The sequence below is a fragment of the Anser brachyrhynchus genome, assembly GCF_964034855.1.
Source record: "Anser brachyrhynchus genome assembly, chromosome: 5".
In the NCBI taxonomy this organism is placed as follows: Eukaryota; Metazoa; Chordata; class Aves; order Anseriformes; family Anatidae; genus Anser; species Anser brachyrhynchus.
The window spans coordinates 32649854-32664911 of record NC_137699.1 but is presented as its reverse complement, the minus strand read 5'-3'; the positions used below and the strand labels follow the sequence as shown (position 1 = coordinate 32664911).

The window sequence follows — 15058 nt, the reverse complement described above, 5'->3', positions numbered from 1 at the left end:
TGCAAAGCAGGTAATTTTTTACTCCAATTGGTACAAAAGTAGAGGCAACTCAGGAATTTCTAGTTTCCTAAACTCTCCTATGAACAGAAAGGTTAAAAAAAAAATGTATCTGCAAGGAACTGCTAGCAGCAGAGACAGACAAAATAGCATTGTTTCTGACAATACTCAGTTTTAAAGCAATTCATATTTTCCATGGTTTTCAGTTAGTTTGGCCAACGCACATGAATTCTGAGGCTCAATTCACAAATGTGAGGCATTCTGTAAAAGTGAAATAGATGCATGTGATGCTTTTAAGCAGAGAGTAAAACCAGAGGAGAAGGTGACTAATATCTAAGAGCAACTGGCTCATTAGCCAATTTTGAGGGTTTGAGTCCTGTCTCAGAAAAGTAAACCTTGGTCTACTGGAATTCTGCAGTTAATCCTTGGCAAGGTTAGTCACATCTGTCAAGCAAAGGAAGTAAACCCAATCCAGAGAAAAGCTGGTATTAAAGGGAATCAAAGATTTTAAATATGAGAACAGGGCATGGAAAAAAAATGCTACACAAGAAAAAACACAAGAAGCTATGCATAGTGCAAAGACAATGAAAGTCAAACCAATGCCCAACATTTGGAAACAGGTGTGTGAACTACAGGCAAACGGCACTTGCCAACGGCTTGCAAGTGGTCAAAAGCATGTACAGCAAGATGAAAAACCACCACCAAAAAGGGAATGACAGCAACACCACTAATTCAAAGGAAATCTCTGTAGAAGTAATTAAGAGCAATGGACAATGCTGCATCAGCAGAGAACCGAACTGTCAGTCTGAAAGCAACTGTGACGATTACATGCTTTTAAATTGGGCACTGATGCACAAGCTAGAGCACTGCCAGAATCTGGATACTAGCAACTGAGAAAATGTACAAATCTTAAATAATGACCGTCTCTGGCTCAGCAAACCAGGAACAACCTACTGGAGCTCAGGAGAGGGAAGCTGGTATGCTTATCCTATTCTTACTTTCCTCTGAAGACATCCATTATCATCCACTGTTGCAAACACAATGCAGAGAGCAGCACTGAACTTTGATCTAACCCTGTAAGGGTGTTACTGTGTTTTTAAGGTTTACAATAACAGAGTTATCTTCTTTAACAATGCTAAATTCATCAATACTGGGGGAGATGCCTTTGCATGAACACCAGATGAAGCTATGCCATTGTCCACATAAAAATGTGTCAGGTCCTTACAGACTCCAAAAGTATGCACTCCCTTGCCAGTTATGGGTCCAAAACAACTAAAAATAGTAAAAAGATCTCAAAACCATTCAGAACCGGGTTGCAAGTTCCCCATGGTGGGGACAAGACAAGTTCTAACAAGATACTACCAGGAAAATTCCACAGAACTGAACAGAGATGAGGTGGAAGCACTTGACCACAGAGCAAGCAGAGCTCCAGCAATGGCATCTGGTCACTGCCAAAAAAAAAAAAAAAAAAGATGGAGTTTTCACTTACATATACACAAAGGCAAATTTTAAAGAGTGGAAAGTATTCCCCATATATCACTGGACAGGTGATTGATAGCAAATGTATTTCTGCTTGGGATGAAAAGCCGAACAAATGCTAATATAGCTTCAACATCATCTTTGGGAGATACTGTTCTCATTTGGGCTGTATTCGATACCAAAGGCACTTCAATGAAAGATACAGCACGTTTCAGAAAGTATATATGGTACAAAAGTCTGTATTGTGACATTTTGATCAAGGAAAAATATGAGAAAAATGCAGAGACTTCAGAAATCTTGCATGGAAAACAAGCTGTAGGGCAAAAGCTAAACAAATACCATGCAAATTCCTTATGATGGAAATAAAATCCTGCAAAACAAAGCCAATGTGACAATATGATCTAGACTAGCCACACGAAGATAAAGGAGTACAGACTCATGTGAAACATGAGGTATGTAAAGAAATGTGTGATCAGTCAACCTGCCTCAGCATCCTGAATGCTATTCTACAAAACTGTCTAACAGACATAGGCTTTAGCTGTTACAGAAACATCTGGAAAACTTAAGGCATTAATCAAAGATGGCCCAGCCTAGAGATACAATATCTAAGAGCATAATTAAGTTGTCCTCGGATGATTCTACTGAGAATATTGGTAATTATTTCAGAGTTGTATAGTCAGACTTGGAGAGCAGTCATGTAAAAGAAATTGGGTGTTAGTGTACATAAATAAAGAAAGAAGCTTTGGCTTTTCTCCACAGCCATTAAAACTTCACATCTTCATGCATGGAAGAACTGTGTGAGCTGAAACCGATCATAAAACTCCTTACAGCCTTAGGGACCTGGCAATTCTCACCCTAACCTTTCCCACAAACAAAAAGACTAAAAAAATATTTTAGTTTCAAATATATGATTTCAATGTTGCATAAAAGCTAAATGAGATGTGATGATAGTTACACACATGCTCTTTGGAATACTTGATAAAAAAACAATGACGCAAAAATATCCAGAACTAAATTTTATATGTTATACACACAAGCTCTTCAAAAAAAATATTATCTATCTGGTATCAGACTGAATGTGAACTTTGATTTCTGGTGATATTACTGAGGGCAAAACCCTGCATAAAGTAGCTGTGGCCACTGCCACAGATAATGCTAGTTGCTCCAAACGGTAACAGCTAATGGAGTGGCTTTACCTTGAAATAATAATAGGTAATAAGGAGTTAAATTTAATTGTTAAATAGGATTTTGTTTCACTGCATCAGAAATCCTCTGACATTAGAGAAAAAATATTTAAAAGGACACATCATAATATAAATATATCATAATATAAAAATATTTAAAAGCACAGAATCATTTAGGGATTTAAAATCTAAGAGGAAGACCAATGATATTTTACAACAGCTTCAAATCATCAGCAAGTTTGAGGAAATTGTTGGAGGTTGTTCCACATGCCAGAAGTATAGGTAAAGACATGGGTGGCAAAAACGGGGGGGGGGGGGGGGGGGAATAATAAATAGATACCCCCAGAGCAAAGCATGCAGAGTTTTGCCACTGCTGGCTGGGAGAAAACCAACTTACTTGTGTCCCAGACTGTCAAATTCATTCCCACATAGAATATAACATACCTAAATAGTCATTTGTGCACGTCAGTACCATCCTTGCCGTATTTTACAGTACCTGCATTAGTAATGTCTGACAACAAGACACCTTTAATGAATATGAGTTGCAGCAATTTGCAGTGAAGTACGTATGAGGCATGTCACTACAGCTCCCCATTATTTCCAGTACAACAGGTCGGTAGAAAGCGGCATCAAAATAATAAAGCACCTACTAATGAAAAAAGACAGAATCCATATTCAGCACTGCTAAATCGGAGCATGGCACCCGCAAAGCATGGTTTGTCATGCGCTGACATTTCGTTCAATGGAAATCTGAAACAAGAGTGCCTGTGCTGCTAGAAATGGATGTCAAGAGCCCTTGGGGACTTGCAGGTACCTAAGGAGACAGATGAGGAAAAACAGTAATCCAAAAATGACTTGGAGAACCTGGAGCTCCTGGCATTTGCTCAAGACATAAAGCTTGTAACCATGAAGGCAAAACAGCAGAAAGTCAGCCGAGACAGTTCCACAGTCATGGGAGTGTGTCACACAAGAAAACCAATGAAGAAAAAGGCCACTCTGTGAGTCAGTTTCTTAGCCATATAACAATGCCAGGAAATTGCACTTTCTGAATTGCCTGGTGTATACAATTAGAATTAATGAGCCCATCGGCATCTGACAATATATATGACCAAAACATACTAAGAGCTTGCGGATGCAAAAATGCTCTTTTTTCAATAGCACCTTAGGCTCTCAGACCACCTGAATGACACACCGGTTCTTTCTGAGGCCCTGGATTTAAATCACAGCTCATCTACCATGGCAGTGGCTGGACCATCTGCTCTTGAAGCAACATCATGAGACTGATATGGGAGGAAAGAAGGCACTTGCTCTTTCCTGTGTAAAAATATTTGTGCTGATTTATCAGCACACATCTAAAATAGAATAACACACTATCTCCTTGAGTGTTCTCATAACAGCAAGAAAAATTAATTAAGAACATATAAAAACATAAAGAATATGCTGCAATTAAATGGTATTAATATTGTTAATGAATTATTGTTTATACTGATAAATATTAATTCTATCTGTGGAAGATTCAACACCATCTACAAATTAATGAAAAATGAGAATGAATAACTACTTCCAACTTACTGCCTAGGACATATATGCAAAGTAAGCAGTAGATAAGCTATCATTTGACCTTGAAGCAGAAAATACATCATATTTCCTCATTTACCAAAAGAGTGTCAGAGTTAAAGACTTCAATTTGTCAGCTTTACATACATGCAGATGTTGAGGTGCATCCCTGAAGATGGTTATCTTTATACTCTGCAGTTTAAAAGGTACTGAAATACTTCTCAGTAATTAAGATGTATTTTCATCCTGTTGGGTGAGCATAACTTAGTTGCAACACTTATGGTTGTATTTTTTTTGTTTTGTATTGTTTTTAAGAAAAATGAAGATGAGGAACAATGGAAAGACTTTAATGCTAACTGCTAGTTATGTGGGTTTTTGTTTGTTTGGTTTTTAAAGAAACAGTCAAGACCTTCTGTAAAACCATTTAAACAAGCAGACAGTGGCTATAGTGACTATAAACAAAATTGGCATTTGATTAGCAACACTGCCCAAGTGATTTTATTGGCTGACAATGTGGATTATGCAGATTAAATGAATTCAAAGAGAATTCTTATTACATTTTTTCCCCATGATATAGTCACAGAATTTCATGCAAGTGTACACTATTATTCAGTCAGTCATTTCTATAACCAGTCCTATTACTCTTCAAGTATTTCACGTACATCTCTGACAGTTGCAGATGATGTAGTGTCATCACCTTCCCATGTTAATAATTTATTGGAAGGGGGGGTTGCATATTTCCAACATTCCAACCCTCTTATCTTATCTATTGTTCCAGCTTTGTGTATTCTTGAATTGAATCCATATGTTATTACTTAAGCAGGTAAGTGTCATTCCTTTCAACTACATTCCAGGCTGGTAAATGTTAACACTGTGCTGGCTTAAACATCATTTATGCTTCTCTCACAGTATGCTAAAAACATTCTTTAAGTTAATCCTAAAATTAGAAAAAAAAAAAAAAAAAAAAAAAAAAAAAGGATCTTGTGGGCACTAAAGTTCATGACATAATGCATTCTTAGACAGGTAAGTTAAATTAAAGATTAATGGGAAATATGGGAAATTGGTTTTATTTTTAAAAATAGATTAATATTCTGCATTCAAATTCTAGTTCTGTTAAATTTCAATAATTGATTTTTAAAGAGAGAATAACATTTATTCAAGCTGATGTTTGCCAATCTAAAAAATAAATTTAAGATTATACTTCAATTCATATGTTCAATATTTATACTTGAAGGCAATAAAAATAAACACCTGAAAAATAAATGCTATGCTAGAGGAATCAGTATTTCCTTTCAATGCTCTTCAAGGTATAGCACTATGTTTCATTTATTTTACATTATTTCCACCAAAAACTTACATCAGTCCCTTATCCTTCAGGAGAGTGTTAACACAGACTTTAAATCCCCTAGATGTCTTATTAAAGCTCATGTTTTTAGTCTCAATCTATTCCTTTAGGTCTAAAGACACTTTCGGCTCCTATACTGAAAAGCTGAAAAGTTGTTCTTGTTGACTAATGGATTTTATTACATATTAAAAAAAAAAAAAACAGTTAAAAAAAAGTAAACTGCTGATCAAAATGATATCTATTAGTTCAGATTTTCTCAGTGAGAACATCAATAGCAAAGTACCAGCAGTAGTACAGATGTACAGTAGTTGTGTGCCTGGGTTCACGGTACCACATAAGGCTGATGTCCTAAGTGCCTGCAAGTCCAGCTTGGAGACAAATGACAGAAACAGCCTCTGCTCTCTCTACCTCTCCATTAGAAGTATGCCTGCCTGTCTGCTTCTCATGAATAGAAAAAAATACATAACAATGAGCGCGACTGATCCTTATATCCAAGGAGAAAAACGTTCTTGCTTCCATCTGCTGATCTGAGACCAAAAGACAGAAAAGGGCTTTCCACTGATGGAAGTAAAAAGGACAGGAAGAGAGAGAAAGAATTTCATAAACTTGATGCTTTGAGCTGGTCATGTGGCAAAGTGGTTTGTAATTGCACACTGTTCTAAGAAATCAAGGCTTACACTGATTTATTTATTTTTTATTAGTATTTTTTTTAAATAATGGTCAACCACTACCGTGCCTGAATTCCCACAGAAATTGTTCTGATATTTCATTTCTGGGCTGTGAGGAGGCAACAGGCCACTTCACTCTTAGGTGTGTGGCTCAGTACTTGTAACTGAGTCGTACACACTCAATCTCAGCCAGTCAATCAACTCAATCAGCCATGCCATTATGTGCATTGTTGAGCCAGGAAACAGATGTGGCAGATCATCTGTATTCACTGCCTCCTTTGCTGAGGATCAGCATACAGCCTAGCAGAAAATAGTAAGGGCAGGGCCTACTTAGCCCTTGCCAGCTCCTTGCAACTCCTACCCCTGGAGCTACAGCAAAAGGCCTAGCAGTGATGCTGACCTGGTACTATTTATTTATTTATTTATTTATTTTGAGGGTGCCTTTGAGGTGGCTCCTGGAGATCTCTTGAACATCCTGCCTCAAACCAGTTGCTGCAGCAGCTTTGGCGACACACACACATCCCTCTAGGTCCTTACAAGCTTTTCCCTCCAGACTTTGTTAATGCAGCTGTTATTACATTAAGCAGCTATCGTAACAATAGCTGCTACTCAGACTGCTCATTAGTCACCTTCTAATGATATTATAGAGTCCATTGCATAAACACGAAAACGTGCATTTTTAAAGATCTCATTTCTTGGCTGGGGTCTTTCAAAAGCTTTTATTTCCTCTGTTTCTCTTCCTCCTAGTTCTGACAATAGGAAGATATATTCGTAGTCCTCAAGAACTTTGGCATTTAAACATGAGGGGTAGGAAAATGCACTGTTCTTTCTTGCCCCTTAGAAGGGGAACCTGAAGCACAGAGAGATAAGCATCCAAGTTTTAAAGGCATTTAGACACCTAGACAAGCAAATGACTATTTACAGAAGCAGTCCCATTAAAATGCAGTGTTTTTTAATGACCTTCACAGATTAGTATGGTCATGAAAATGCTTTCACCTATACTGAGAATTAATCCCTTGCAGAGATGGTCTTGAATCTTGTTGTCTGTGGTCTTGGCTTCACCAGACTTCCTTGGGGTCAGCTAAGTATCTAGGCTATATGAGCAGATACGCAACAGTGAATAAAATGCATTTGCAATATTTTAAGATGGTTTTCATTTCTAACTGATAGAAACACTAAATCTCCTAATACCACTATGCAAGATTAATCTAAACACAGTTAATGCTAGCAGACCAGATCTTATCCTGTTGACATGTAAAATACCATATTTTATAGAGGGCAGATGAAAGAGGCAATCCTGATACTATTTTTGAAAAGAAGAAAAAGTGCAATCCTAAGAGGGAGACATTTGCTAAGGATTTATCTGGCCCAATCTTTCCTATTTCATTTAACATGCTTTTAGTTAATTAGCTCAGAATGTCTTGTAACATAATGGAAACTATTGAACCAGTTAGCATGAAACGAGTTTGAAATGGTCTACACCACAATTAAGGGATTCCCATACAACCCAGCTGCTGCCATTTTTTTGGTCTTGTTTATTTTTAATTCACTGAACCTCTTATGATTTTTTTTTTAATTTTGTTGTTTTTTTCCCCTTCTTCCTCTATCTTATTATTTAATTATTATCACAGTCTTATGAATTGGTGTCAGTGAGTATAGATTGGTAGTCTTTACCCTTGACTTTGGAATGCCCAAATCTTTAGCACTCAAAATATTGCCACATGAAACATCTTCAAAGTAACAAGAGGCTTGATGATCACAGAACTGCTTCAGCTTGTCAAAGTCTTGGGCAAGTCCCACGACACTGGCAATCAGATCTACTCTTCATGTTGTTTCTAATTCAAAGAACTGATGCTTGCAGTACTTTTGTTCTTCCATTTCAGAAAGAGGTTCATAAGCCCAGAAAAAGCAATGCCTTACAATTTTCTTCCTGAAGTTTTACAATGAAAAGTATCTCTACTTAGTTTCAGCTTATGACTACACAGATCAAAGGAAATCCTGAAGAACCATATAAATATAGAAGAGAGGGTTGATGTTTTACACAGTCTGACTTCTTTTCAGATAGTGCACAATGGCAGGACACAAAAAATGTTGTGTTTCAGAAGCTGGATATAAAGGTGACAAGGTTGATAATAAGGTGAGATGCATCTTTTACTTGACCAAATTTAAAGCTAAAAAATAAAAAAAGTGATTCTATTTGCAATGAAATATATTTTCAATGCTTTTCATCTCCACGAGTTTGGGACTGAATCAAAGACCTTCTTGCAGGCTAACCAAGCAGTTTCTAGGTTATTCTTCTGCACTCAGAATTCCTCTTAAGACAGCTTAAAAAGTGATGCTAAGTTGGTTTGCATAGCAAATAACAGGAAACCCACTCAGTTCAGTTCCCTACTAATTTTTTTCCCCTGTTCCCTCCCCCCCCACCCCCACCCCAAATTTTGTAATATACAGTCTCTCTCCCATTTATTTGTATTTGTATTTATATATTATATATATATATATAAAACATAGTGTTGAGGAGCCCTAGACTTCTTCTGTGTTACCTGTTATACAGACAGCTTTTTCTTACTTCTTTCCTTCTGGATTTTCAAAAATTTATCTATTTACCCTCCATCTCCTTTTCTACTTAAGCTTTTATCATTCATTCATTTGGATACTTATTTCCTAACCTCTTCACCATTCCTCACTTTTTCATTTGAAATATTTTAAACAAATTCTTACACTCTCAATTACAAACAAAGTAACATTCTATCATTTATCTAATATCTGCTGCTTTCCACTGAGGGAACTCAAAACATTTGACAAGCATAAGATATTTTTCTTAAGTCTTCATTATGTGCCACAGAAAGAAATTTAGGCAAAAGCCCTGCTATTGTCATAGTGGTCTAAAAGATTCCCACTGGTCTTTATTTGGAGCAGGACACCTAATTTCTAGCTAGAAGCAATTTTGGAGCCAGTTTTACATTTTCATCATGACATCATTCCTTCTTCACAGATGGTTAGTCATTATTTTTGTAAATTAAAGCCCACTCTGGAATAAGCATTTTACAGAACGCAGTCTAATGTCTTCAGATGATACTAGCGGACATTGCTGCACCAACAAACACTGTGGTGATTTACACGAAGCCTTTGATGATCCCATCCCAATACAGTGGCACCTGCAACTCTGACTAAGCATCTAACAAAATTAGACAAAAATTTTGGGTTAAAAGCTTGAGAACTTAGGAAGTTCAGGACAAACCATGACACAGAGAGAAGTTCCTGTTTTGAACACTGAACTATTCCAACTTAATAGTACATATAGAGAAACAGATTAAAGAAATAAACATGAATAAATGATGCAAGGTAGAATGATAAATTCAAGCTAAGGAATGCAACCAAAAACAATAACAGCTGCTGTCATTCTATCTGTCCGCATTCTGTTCAGTACACAAGTACACTGAAATACGTTGATTTAAAGAGGTAAAAGCGGCCAGGCAGCCACTAAGCAACGCTGTGCTAAGTGAGGTAGGAAAAAAAAATCCAGGCTGCATAAATGAAGGCCAGGTACATCCATGACAGATGTGGTATAGCCCATCACGTTTGTATGCACAACACTTGAATTATACAAGATTTCTGGTAGTTGGTTGTCACAGAGCTGTCAGTATTTCATTGACATTGGACTGAATGACACAGATCTCCAGACCAATGTAGAATAGCTGTTTTTATGGCTGCTGAGAACACCCATGTTCCCTTCAATGAGGAGCAACACTTAGCAGCAGTCTCTAGTAAACTACAAGCTGTATCCCGTGACTCTATGCTGATGCTGTTAAGAAGGAGCTAGTCGCTCAGTTTCAAGATCAAAATCCTAACTCTTTTGCTCAACTTTATACTTTGGTGTTATTAAAACTCTACCAAAGCCTATGAGTCCCCCTCAAGGACCTGTTTCTCGCTTGGAAGAAACTGCCCTATCTGATCATGTATTATTGCTTGTGGATCCCGATTCTTGAGTTCAATTATGCATAAAAAAAGAGATGGTTTATTTAAAATAAATGTAAAAATGAAGATTGGGATGGAATATAAATGACTGACAGTTGATGCATCTGTCTTTGGCTACACACACAATTCATTCAGTAGAAACTTTCAGGCACCCACCTTCTCCATGACTATTCTGTAATTGCCAACATTCTCCAGGTGAGCTGCAGTCACTGACCACTGTCATCCTCCACACTGCAGGCCTTCAGCTTTCAAAGACAATGACATTGTCTGTATATCTTTCCTAAACCAATGGAGAAACCTGAAAATGTATGGAAAATTGGCTATTAGGACAGATTATCATTACATATTCCTACAGTAAGTCACTACAAACAACCTGGCGTCTTTCCTGAATTATGACACCTGTAATTACTTTTATATTTCAAGTGACTGGCAAACATAACAACATATGTTTATACTTTACATGCCTATTTTACCAAAATGAGATGCTCAAACTCAATAAAATTCCAGAATTTTCTATCATGCCAGGAAAAGACTTAAGTGTCAAAAAGAATATGTAGCTGGCCATAAGGCCAACTTCTGTTGTAACTTCTGGTTTTTTTCATGATTTTCTATTCAACTTCATTTTCAGATAATATTGTAGGAAATGTGTGTTAAGGCTTGTTTTTGCTTTGCACAGAATAATCAATCACAGTCTTTCTCAAAAGCTGTGAATGTAAAGCAAGAAACCATTTGGCCAAGAGTCAAATACTCAACAGGTCTATCTCCTCAGAGAGCAAGATGCCTTGCACAAGACATGCTTTGGCATAGATTCCAGCTATAGCCTACAAAAATTATTTTTCAAATTTGCATAATCCTGACTTTGTAATAGAGTTACTATCTTCTCTTTAGAAGCCCAGAAGAATGCAGAGCCACATACTGTCCCCCCTGCCCCCTTTGACTTTTCTCATAAAGCAAAGCTTGCTCCTCCTGCATTGGTTAAAAAACAACTTTCTGCATACCCGAAAGCATTATAAGAGTCTGTACTGTAAAATTCTTTTCACTGTATTTACAGACGTGCACTTATGATACTTGGTAAAGATGACCATCTGATTAGTGGGAAGCAACAGACTGTCGTTAATGTAGAGGAACCACAAACAATAGCTTTATCTTAAAAATCTGGCTAGTGTAGGTAGGCCAGGTGGGAAGCTTGGCCATTAATAGGCAAAGACAATGCTGTCTTCTAAGTCCTCAAATGCGAGGAGAAGCAGTAATGGTTGGGAAATTCCCTCAGAAACTCTATTTAACTGCCTAAACAATATTTCCTCTCAATGGTATAATGCCCTGGGTTAAGTGCTCCTTTAAATGCTTGGGATAATAAGCTTCTTCAGCATTCCAGTCACAAATGCCCGGCATTCAAAACCCATAACTTCTTGATGACCTTGCCACATACAAAGGACAGTGTTTGAGATAAAGTATAGGTAATAAAGTGAGAAGATTCTCAAGTATACCATACTGAAGGCCATTTAAAAACAACAAACTGTTATTCAGCACCATTTATTAAACACCTTTATCAAATTCACAAAGGCCAAACTCTCCTTAGTTATTTAGTCCATTAGACACTGCTCCACAGTGAAAGCCTGAAGACGAGTACAGTCAAAAATGGAAAGCGCTGTCCACAGAAATTATGTCTATGGCCTTATTCAATTTACCAAAAGCAGGTCCCCTGTTGTTGCAGATGAACACTTCCTTTAACAAGGTGTTTGAATGCATGTTTAAGATGGATGGCATCTCATTTTGTAAGGACTGTTCTTACTGTATATGTTTATTCATATCAAAGGCCTCTGTTCTGAAGCTGACTTTGGTATTTGGTTTCTGTCCCTGTAAATCTAACAATTGCACGGTCCTCAAAACCTGGCTTCAACAAGTGGCCATATTTCCTCCTCAGCTCTTTCTACAGCTTCTACATCTGTAAGCTTTTCTTTTCTCACATTATAGTCTCACATTGTTTGCAGCAGCTCTTGCAGTAACACATCCAAATCTCACCTACCACTTAGAACTGAGCTCCAGAGCTTTGAACTCCTGGTACCTACTTTAGTCTCAGGCTGTTGGTGATGGTGGTTGTGTGTGTGTCTGCATATGGGTTTGCCAGTAAATAAATCAAAGAAAGCAAATTAAGGTTATACTAGAAGTTTCTCCATTGCAACTTTTGCTCCTTATGCCCCCGATTTCCAAAGGCCAATTTTCTTTCTGATGCAATTTCTCTACAGCTGACAAGAAATCACACCACAGATGTACCAGATCTGCCTTATTTTTCCTTGTGAGTGGCATTTGTGGGAACTAAAGGGAAGCAATTAGACTGTCAGTTGTTTTGTTTCACATCAGTAGAGGCAGAAGGGAAGAAGTTCTCTTGCAGGAGTACACCAAATAACCCATGTAACGACAGTGTACTATAGAACTATATTCTTTGAAATTATTGAGCATCACACATCTTAGAAGCTTTGCAGTATTCAAAGATTTAAGGTGGGTACAATCTTTTAACACATTTATACAGACATGCACAAAATCACACAGTTCATAAGCAACGTTTCCCAGCTCAAGTAACAGCTGACAAAAGGACCGTAAGAGAATGCAGAAATAGTGACTTCCAGAATCCATCTGTAATTTGGTTTGGACATCAGACTCCAGCTCACCCTTACTGCCATGCACCCCGTGCAAAAGCAATAATAACAGGAAAGTTCCTGTCAAATACTTAGCCTTTTAGAGTTTTCTAAAAGGGAGTAAAAATTATGTTGGAATAAATATTTTGGGTTGCTTTTTTTTTTTTTTAACTGTTTATTATTATTATTAGACAGAAATGAGTGCAAAGTTTATAGGCATTGTTTTTAGGTGAGAAAGGTGATCTGGTCATTTATTTCTTGGTCATTTTCCAATTAATAGCAAAATTATAACCACATGTTCTGAATGTTTAGCATATGACAGATGATTATACTTCAGCTGAATCCAACTCACTCTTGTCCAGAAAGGAAGAAAAAATTACTGCTTTTTCTTTTCCTCTCTGCTGGCTCCAGCTTTCTCTTAATTTCTCATTGTTGAGCAACAACAACACAGTAACTTCCTCAAATCATTAGGCTCGCTGTTTAAGAAATGCCTGGATGTTTTAAGAGCCTAAACAGTTTATACATCCAAATCCTAAATGAAACATTTGTGACAGTTCCGATGACTTTCATTAATCTTTGCAAATACAATAATTTTATTTTTATGTACTTTTTCACTTAGAAGTAAAAATACTATCCGAAATGTTCTACTTGTGATACTTCCTGTTTTACCTGCATCAAGAAATACTGGGTACCTCCCTGGAAAACCTGTTTTTGCAATCGGGGCAGCCTACTTTACATCTAAAAGATTCACTTGTGACAGATATGCTTCTAATACAACTGGAGCCTAACAAAACAGCAGCATGTGAAAGAACTTTCCTGGCAAAGAACGTCTTTCTTGCAACTGGATTCTCAGGTGTAACAAGTCCATAAATGCACCCTTCTGGTAGTCCAGGGCTTTTCATTGCTACAGCATTCAGATGCACCTATCTGTATTTTCCCAGACTGCAGAAGTTTGGTGCCAAGGGCTAGCCATCCTTATGGAAGGCTCCAACTCTGAGGTTTCCTAGTCATCATTGAGACTCAAAAAGAGAGCACCAGCATAGTCCCAAAAGTTGGTGGAGAGCAGTAACACAGACATACACGGGGTGGTGGCTCTAAGGGTGAACTAACTTTGGTCAAAAGAATATCACTCCCCTCTTTCTCACTTCTCTTCAGAGAAAACATTGATTCTGAAATTAAACTTTTATTTGTTTAAGAAGAATAAAACATTTTGTACAACTAGATACAAAGTGTTTGGCTTTGATTTGGGGAATCCCTTAACAATTTGTGTACTTTGTATTATCTTCAGCAACAGCCAAAGAACCTGTGAGGAGGAGACAGCTTATTTCCTCCCCTTAACATTAGAGAAATAATGAGAGAAACAGAAGTCAAATGTTTTGCACAATGTAATGTGGCAACACTCCTGAGAGAAACAGAATCATTCTTTCAGAGGCAAATATAGGATTTGAACTCAGGTCTGCAATACTTCAAAAGCTGGGAGAGACAACACCACCACCTCCAGCAATTCTTTCTTTTCCCACCCTATCCAGCTTAATTCTTTATTATTATTATCATTATTTTATTTTATTTATTTATTTATTTATTAATACCTTTGGTTTTTTTTAATCTGCCTTTTTAGATCAAAGATAATTAGCGAGTTGAGCTAAAATTTATGGAAAACTAAGCCATATTCCCAACTGAATAAAATATTTGATGAAAAATAAAATCACTCCAACTAATGGAACAAGAGGAAATGACTGAGATGCTATTCAAAAAAATATGGGAGGAGAGAAAGGACAGAGAGGACAGCCCTGAGAGAGGAAGGGGAAAGCTTTCATCCTTATTCAATATATTACTAATCAGCATAACTTAAAAAGTAGTTAACATTCAAGTGCACAGGTACAAAAAAAAATAACCTTCTATGTTTTTGTTAGTTCATAGGCAAAATTAAACGTGTGACAGTAAAGATACTGAGATGCTGTTGAGAAATTTTACCAGGGGATAAGCATGAGTTTATGCTCTATTAAAAAAAAAAAAAGCTCTTAAATTCTTCACACCAAACATGCAAAGAGCTGGCACTGTTTCTTTTTTCTTTCTGAGGAGAGTAAAGATAGTCTGAAAGGGTTAGTGTTAAGCCAATCAATACTGCTGGGAATGGTCCCTTGACAACACTCTCCCTTTGCCCCTCTAGATTCCCCTTCTGGACAGTTCAGAGCACTGACAGTTAGGTGTATT

General features: G+C 37.1%; 1 protein-coding gene across 1 annotated transcript in view; it reads right to left on the bottom strand.

Moving 5' to 3' along the window:
* The window catches only part of LTK (leukocyte receptor tyrosine kinase), a 110813-nt gene extending 100327 nt beyond the window's left edge, over window positions 1-10486 (bottom strand). Inside the window, 1 exon segment of the mRNA XM_080593432.1 lies at window positions 10365-10486. The gene's annotated coding sequence lies outside the window, so the exon portion shown is untranslated.
* Window positions 10487-15058: the final 4572 nt, after the last annotated feature.